Source organism: Clarias gariepinus, chromosome 23, assembly GCF_024256425.1.
Source record: "Clarias gariepinus isolate MV-2021 ecotype Netherlands chromosome 23, CGAR_prim_01v2, whole genome shotgun sequence".
Taxonomy (NCBI): domain Eukaryota; kingdom Metazoa; phylum Chordata; class Actinopteri; order Siluriformes; family Clariidae; genus Clarias; species Clarias gariepinus.
In genome coordinates this window covers 2,007,662-2,017,090 of record NC_071122.1, presented here as the reverse complement: position 1 = coordinate 2,017,090, position 9,429 = coordinate 2,007,662, and positions in this window count along the sequence as shown.

Sequence of the window (9,429 nt, the reverse complement as noted above, 5' to 3'; positions counted from 1 at the left end):
TGGCTTTTATGTTTTTTTAAAGAATAAAAATACGAAGATAGTAAAGATTATTATTATTATTATTATTATTATTATTATTAGTGCATAACTTTAACATTGAAATATGTTTCATTTTGCAATTTTGAGAACGTTATCACACAACGAATCCAGTACACAAAGTCCATGTACCATTTGCTGTGTTTTTATTTAAACACTAATACTGGCATAAAGTAGAGAAAGCTACTGAAGGACTCATGGGCAAAGCTATTACGCACTTAGATGCATAAAACTGCATTCAAAACAGACTCCTTAGTGCCTGCAGCACAGACCGAAGGGAGGTCCAAAAGGGAAAAGTGAAAAGGAAAACTAAAAGGGATTGTACACGTAAGTAAAACTTGAACTGGCGTTAAGTGACTGAGTTACTTTATTGTCCTATTCCCCTCATGAATGCCATTAAGCCGAACACTGAGATAAACACATTGATTGGCTGTGTTTTGACAACCAGGCCAGTCTGACTCTGCCTTTTCCTGCAACTGTGTCGGAGGTGGAGAGGAATGTCATGACCCTTTACACTTCCAGGTGGATTATCCTGTTTTGGCCAGTGGCAGTGTGATTGTTGTGGGAATACCGTACTTTCAATTCAAAACAAACATTATTTAGCTGTTAAAGCAGATACAGTGCCATACAAAAGTATTCATACCCCTTGAACTTTTCCACATTTTGTCACGTTACAACCCCAGACATTAATGTGTGAAGAGGAAGGCAAATGATATATGGTACAAATATTAATCTAAAAAGTGTGGTGAGATACAAAAAGCATGTGTATTCGGCCCCCTTTACTCTGATATACTGTACCGGACCAAAATCCAGTGGAACCAGTTGCTTACAGAAGTCACCTAATTAGTAGATGGAGTCCGTCCGTGTGTCATTTAGTCTCAGTATAAATATTGCTGTTTCTATGAAGCCCTCAAAGGTTTGTTAGAGAACATTAGTAAACAAACAGCATCATGAAGGCCAAGAAACACACCAGACAGGTCGGGGATAACGTTTAAATTAGGGTTAGGGTTATACAAAATATCATAAACATTTCACAGAGCACTGTTCAGTTCATCATCGGAAAATGGAAAGAGATTGGCACAACTACAGACCTCCCAAGACATAACCGTCCACCTTAACTGGCTGGGCAAGGAGCGCAGTAATCCGAGGAGCAGCCAAGAGGCCTGTGGTCCCCCTGGAGGAGGAGCTGCAGAGACCCATAGAGCACATGAACATTTCACCCTCTAGATGTGCAAAGCTGGTAGAGACAAACCCCGAACTGCAGCTGGGACTAAAAGGTGGTACTACAAAGTATTGATTCGTTTTTTTGGAACAACTTACCATTTTCCCTACACTTCACAACTATGTGCCACCTTGTGTTGGTCTATCACGTAAAATCCCAATAAAATACTTATATGTTTGTAGTTATAACTTGACGAAATGTGGAAAAGTTCAAGGCGTGTGTATATAGTAATCTATTCATAGTAATCTACAATTATTTAAATCTATTCAAACATGTCTATTCATAAGCGATATATTCATAATTAACAGAAAATCTGGCATCACTAACTAATAAAAACAGTATTGTTCCTTTCTCAAAATGTGCACCAAGATTACTTTCCAAATAAAATATACAGTAAAGGCTGGACATGCCAGGGTCCAGCATTCACCCCTAGGTCAAGAGGTCACAGTGATTACATTGTGATCATGTACAAAAGCACTTCCTCTCATTTATCGTCTGCAGTCGGCCTACCTGAGAAAAACCCTGACTGAAAGCCGTGTCCAGTCAGAGAGAAACGGTCAGAGAGAAACACAGACACAGTAAAACACTTGGGACTACCTGGAGAGTAGTTCAGGAAACAGGGGATTATCATGGTATGTATTATCATTTATTTTAAATTTTTTAACCAATTCTAAGAAAAATTATTCATGTATTTTAATTAAAAACAAAAAATATTATTACAGTGCATCATAATGCACTTTTAAAACATCTTAATTTACTAAATAATTCTGATATTTAGGCTGGAAATATGACGTTCCCCATGAAGCCATATGCACAAACACAACTTTGGCTGTTCTTCAGTTTAACATCTGGTAAGGCATCTGATAAAGTGTCTTATACTTACATTATAATTACATCATACCACTTAAATATCTGAACTGCTTATAACAGGATTTTTCCTAATTTTACTACTTTCTAATATTTCAGAATAATTTACATGAACACTATCATACATTATGCAGTAGCCAAAAAAAGTTAAAACAATAAAACATGTATTCTCTTTTAATTATTTATTGTATCTTAAATGAAGCTTAGACCAGCCTTGTCTCAGTCAGCGTCTCGGAGTGCTCCAGGATGGGTTTTCTGTTCTAACTCCAACTTAGCACTTCACAAATTATCCAATTATATTTGTTTACATAGTTTATATAAATATTTAAAAAAATCAAACTGATGCTTTATGCATGCCACAGATTTAATGCTTTGGTGAGTCAGTTAGCTTTATGCATGCACAAATAATGTTTCCAGCAATTGTTTACAGATAGATTACTTCACTTTGTAGGTGTGTTACTATCACAGCGGGTCAGAAGTCTACATACACTCAGTAAAAGGTGCCTTAAAGCAGTATTGAGAATTTTAGAAAATGACGTCATGACTTCTTTGAGTCAGTTGGATGTGTACCTACAGTATGGGTGTTTTACAGCCTAACCTCAAACTAAAAGACTCTTTTTTACCTTCATGAGAGACTCAAAACGAATCAGGAAAAAATGTGGACTCACGTAAGTCTGGTTCATCCATGGAACCAAAAGGGGCAACAGGTACAAGAGTCTTTATATCTTAACTGAAAGGCTGCTCAGCAAGAACCCAGAGCGGAATTTACAGCTGAATGGCTTAAGGATAATAAAGTTGAGGTATTTGAGCAGTCCTGACAGTAAATTTGTCGGTTGAACTGAAAAAACATGCAGGAAGTCTACAAACCTGACTCGGTTTTAGCAAGAAGGAGGAGGAGGAGGAATGGGCCAAAACAAAATCCAGCAACTTAGTGTGAGAAGTGGAAGGAGATCTGAAACGTCTGACCCAAGGTACACAATTTACTAAAAGCAACATTACCAATTACTTACTGAGTGCATGTAAACTTCAGCCCCCATCAAATATCTTCTCTCCCATTATACTGACATTTCACATCCTTTAATGAAGTAGTGATTCTAACTGACTGGGAAAGTTTCCTAGAAGTTTAAATGAGTTTAAATGTATTTGGCTAAGACGTATGTAAATTTCTATATATATATATATATATATATATTACATTCCATCTAATCTGACCAACCAGACCTTTGACTAGTAGTAACCATCAGTTTTAAACAGTCATCATTTCCTGCCTAAAATGTGTTAATTTGCCACGCCTCACTAGTGCTTGTCATGAACTGGACCTACACATATTCCAATGAGACGATGATCTGGACAGAAGCGAAACCATGGTGTCAACGTCATTCCCAGATGCTGATGGTTATTAAAAGTGAAAAACACAACAACCGCCCTAAAGATAATCTCCAGAAGCTAAAACAATACTATTGGATCGGTCTCAGAAAGGCTGGGGCCATTTGGACTGAACAGACTTCGGAGGATAATGGATTCTGTTCCGATAACAGAACGACAGATGAGGACTGTGTGGAAATATATAATAATAATGAGGAATCAAATGGCAAGTGGAATGAAGAAAAGTGCACCAAAAAGAAGCGTGCTTTGTGCTATAAGGGTAAGATTCAGAATATATTTATGAGATCATGTTTCACTACTAACCACCTGGAGAAGGATGCAACTCCTGAAATGTATTTTGCATATTACACTACATAAACACAGTACAGAGCTTTCTGCTTAACACATGAAAAGTTGAAGATTAAGAGCCTTGCTTTAAATCACTGGTCTTCTGATAGCTACAGCTCTGATTGCTGTTTGTCTCTCTATGGACTTTCACGCTGAATTCTTTTCCTCAACACATTGTTGCCCCTGCTGTAATCTCTCATAACCTTTGATGATCTCACAAAGTACAACATACACTTCTCAGAATTATTATTATGATTATGATTATTACTTTTATATATATATATTATTTATTTATTTTTTCAAAGAAATTGTCAGTGCTAAAATTCGCACATTCAGAAAGCAATAAAATAATCACAGGAGGAGCAAGTTTGTAGTGGGTTTTATGTTCTACAATCTGTTAGGTGGCCAGTTAATTAATCTTTAATATTTACTCTTAACTACTGAAAACTTAACATAACTTTTACATGTTTACATACAACTGTAAATGCCCAACATTGTTGAACATAAATCATTAATTCATTTACAGTATGAAATTATTAGCATTTAGAATTAGATATGTGATACAGTATGCCAGTAATTATATGGTATAAAAACAGTAAAAACTGAAGAATATAAAATAATGCTTTATACCCATAAATGCAGTTATAATGCATCCTTTAATCAGCCTGCAGGATTACTCTTCCCAAATATACCAAATATTTTAAGGGCCACTTTTAAAACATAAATTATATTTGCATCTGTAAGTGCTTAATACTGACTCAATATGTTTTAAGATAAATAATAATAAATCACGTATATATATATATATATATATATATATATATATATATATATATATATATATATATATATATATATATATACCTATTGCATTGGATAATTAAGTAACAAAACAACATTCTGTTATTTTAAGCATTGCAAAACCTATCAAGCACCATGATGAACCTGGTTCTCATGAAGACTTTCCCAGAAAAGTGTTACCAGCCCCAAAAAACATCAATTAACAGCACCTTAGATTAGAGCCGTTACAAAGGCTTTACTAGAATGTAAGCATTAGAAACATCTGAATATCACTGTTCAAATGAGATTATTGTATATTTTGGACACGGTTTGCATTGTTATACAGTGTAGAAATAATACAAATCAGGAAAGATCATGGAAGTAGAAGGTCCAGACTGGAAGCATATGGAATGTTTTTGTTTGTGTCGACAAAAGTCTATTTCTTCATATTATGTTTTTATTTGTTAAGTCACACAGTGACCTATAAATCATTCAAGCATAAAAATCATCTAACTTAAGGCATGAACCAGTAGAAACAGATACAGATGATCGGGCAGGTGATTAGTATACTGGTGATGCTGAATGGTTTGAATAGATGAGAGGAGAAATGAGGTTGCTGCTGAGGTTGTTACATAAACATAAAACTGTAGCTTCAGGCACTTTGCAGCCTCGCACAGTAAAACATTTGTTCCCATTTCTTTCATTTAATCTACATACCCTAATAGAATTTTATTTAATATAAAGAAATGAGGGGGTCAAGAGTTTCACATATGTGTGCACAACTGTACATGTGTATATGTACTTACACCAATCAGCCACAACATTAATGCCAGCTGAACTGAATAATATTTATTATCAACTATACACCAGTAAACTTGTGACAGGATCATGGGCACCCAAGGCTCACCCATGCCCCCAGAGGACGAAAGGCCAGCTTGTTTTTCTACAGAAAATTCAATGAAGCAAAAATTTCTGCAAAACATAAATGCTGCCTACAATAGAAAGGCAAAATTACAGATGTTCAGTGCCCCCCTCCACTTACCACTGTGCCCAGCGACGTGAGAGTAAACAGCAGCCATCCTCGGCATGCAAACTGCTACAACTGTACATGTGTGATCAGCTGTGAAGACAGCTTTGAGCTGAGAGGTTCACACACAACCATGTGTAATTCCACTGGACAGTGGACACACAACTCCCCAACCTGCACAGGTGCTACAACAATGTTAATTTGCTGGTATATATATATATATATTTTTTAAGTAATACCTTTACTTTATTTTTAAGATAAAATCTATTGATTTTGTTCCTGTAGACAGGTGTAAGGCTCTCTCTGTGCCTGAGGGTGGCGTTGTAAGCTGTTATGAAAAAAAACAGCACTATCTGCACAGTTCAATGTCCCCCTGCACACTTTTATATTAAAAAATACACTACAGTGGAACCTCGGATTACGAGCATAATTCGTTCAGGAAGCGGGCTCATATTCCAAAACACTCGTAAACTAAATTTAATTTTCCCATAAGAAATAATAGAAACTCAAATTATTTGTTCTACAGCCCCAAAAAATTAATACATAAAAATAATTAACACAAAATATAAAGTAAAAATAAAACAAATTAATCTTAAAAACAAATTAAACTTTAAAGAAAATAAATTACAATCTGGCTATTTTGGTTCTTCGAGCTCACCTGTTGTTGATGATTAGTAGAGCTGGATTGAGTTGTCTAGGATTATTGCGCGTTCGTGTGTTGGTTTAAAAGGCGATATGCATCAACAGTAGAAACACTGATCACAACTCCTTCAATTGGTTGACGAAATGGCAAAAGAGCAGCTCAATTTTTTTGGTAACACACGTGTGATGCGCTGAAATGCCCCCCTGCCATGGATTGCTCCCCCCCCCCCACATAATCGCTGTCAATATTATATTTGAACATAAATTCATAGGTTAATGGTTTACAAATTACAAATTAGATGAGACAATAAAATAAAATAAGCAATATGAAAATATATATGTTGTATAAGAAAAAACTGAAATATTATATATTTTTTAAAATACAACATTTATACTTTTATATTGTTTATTTTATAATAAAATTAGTTTCGTCCAATTTTTCATTATAAAATTGTATGTTTTTTATTATTTATAAATCTTTATTTGCATATTTATCACAAACCCCTGAAAAATAAATGTGTTACAAAATAAAGCACTATTGGCACTACTATGGGCACTAAGACCCAGCCAGGAAGACGATTACTTACAATTCCGCAGCGCAAGAGAGAGAAAAACCCTTGTCTCAGTTGTGATCACGTGATGCTCGGCGTCAAAACAAAAAGCGCATGCGTGATACATGATACTCGGTGCTCGTAAACCAAGACAATTGACATTTTTAAAGTCAAAATTTATACAAAAATTTAGCTCGTCTTGCGGAACACTCGTAAACCATGTTACTCGTAATCCAAGGTTTTACTGCATTCTGTAATAAATAAAACAGCAATAGTTTCAGTGTCTGAGTGTTGTGGCTCTCCAGGACCAGATTTGATAATGTTGGCTTTAGAGATGACATCAGTGGTTTTTACTTTCTCATCCTGTAACGCCCTTCCCACAAATTACTTTAAAGTTACCTGACAGCTATTAGAAGGCTAAGTAATTATCTGATCTAATTGAATGAGCATTTATTCCTTGGCATACTTTATATGTGTAAAGTGTGAGACATTTCACTTGTTAGTGTGTGTGTATGTATGTATTTGTGTGTGTGTGTGTGTGTGTGTGTGTGTGTCTTTTATGTTTAGACCTCCAAAAATTTGCGTAAAAATGGCATCACACTATGATGTTACTCAATATGATGTCATTCAAAATGATGTTGCTCAATATAATGTCACTTGATGTAATGTCACAGAGAAAGTTATTAACCACTTTTTGGCATAAGTTTAAGGCATCGTCATGACTGACCCGTTTGAGGTATCAAAAATCCCTCCCCAATTTTGCATCCTTAATGTATTGAGATCACACAGGCTCGGTTTGGTGGTGATTATATAAATTCCCTAGGAAATTCTAATAAACCTTATAAGAACAAGGAAAAAATAATGATCTTTAGAAGAACAAGAGGGCCCTCACACTCTATGATGGCATAGGACTGATCATAGTGTTTGGGCCCTGAATACAGTAAAACACAATACAGTGTGTGCGTATGTGAACCGGCACGGTGTCAAATTACACGCGCACAGACACATATACCAGACCCAAAAACACACACACAGCGGTTCATTTGTTTTATTTTTACTTCCTATTTTGTGTTAATTATTTTTATGTATTTATTTTTTTGTGGTTTGGAATGAATAATTTGAGTTTGCATTATTTCTTATGGGACAATTAAATTGGTTTACAAGTGTTTTGGAATACGAGCCCGCTTCCGGAACGAATTATGCTCGTAATCCAAAGTTCCACTGTATAGTTGCAAGCAACGATAAGTGGGCCCAAGCACTCTGTGCCATCCCCACCCAGGCACATCCAACATCCTGGGTGCTTTTTGAGCATGTTATGACCTCCAAAAAGCCATCACTGTCCGGGTGCATTGCACAATCTGTGTGCTTTTTGAACATGTTAAGACCTTCAAAAAGCCATCGCCCCTCAGGTGCACCACATAACCTGTGTACCCTTTTGAGATACATACCAATACCATTATGACATAATTTTAGAATTTTATGTTAAGACCTCCAAAAATCTCAGATGCTGAAAAAAAGCATCACATGTGTTGTCAAATTGAGTGATATCACATTGAATGACATCTTAGTGTGATTTCACTCAATATGATGTCACTTAAAATAATGTCACACAATATGATGTTATACTGAAAGTTATTAACCACTTTTTTAGCATAAATTTAAGGCGTCATCATGGCTGACCCGTTTAAAATATAAAATTTTTTTCCACAATTGTATTGAATCACATTGACTGACTTGGCGGCGATTGTACAAACTCCCTAGGAAGAGTGTATCAAATTCCACAGATTGAATTTTGCAAACAACCCAAAATAACTGACTTCCTTTTGAATATGGACATGCAATTTGAAAGTTGTTCAGCTCAATGAGCTCTAAATGTCTATTTTCATGAGTTTTTGAGCATGTTAAGACTCCCAAAAAGCCACAGATGTTGGAAAGAAATCCTTAGAAATGCTTGCATCCTAAATAATTCATAGAAGAACCTCAAACACTATGACAACGTAGGGCTAATATAGGAGTGCATTCAGTGCCTGGGGGTTTGGGCATGGGTTGGTAGCTGCTTTGCGACAATGTCAATTGTTAAAAGCACTATACAAATAAAATGGAATTGAATTGTAATGAACCCAGTTCTTCTGCATGGCAGGCGAGAGACCTACCACTACCAATCCTCTAGACATCATCGACTTTTATAGCAATGATGTAAAATCCATGAGAGCATCATGCTGATGTCATAGTGCTTGGACCCTAATTAGGAAAATGGGTTTGAAATGTGTAAGAAAATACGTATAAATTAAAATGATCAGATTGTCCCTCATGACCAAACGAAGGGCGACAGTGGAAAGAAAAAACATACTGAGAGGGCAATAGGAACCAGATTTAACAGGAAACCCATCCTCATTTGAGTGGAATCAGATAGCGGGCGTTAATATTTAGTCATACCGTATGATAGGCAGATAGAAGTTTAGTATAACAGGAGATGTGTTTAGGTTAATATGAAGTCCACTTTCCTTTTTGGAGGCTCATCTACAAAACCGTTTTGGGGATATTCCGTCCTGAACTCTTTAGTGACTGCAGTCACAAGTTATCTAAGAACA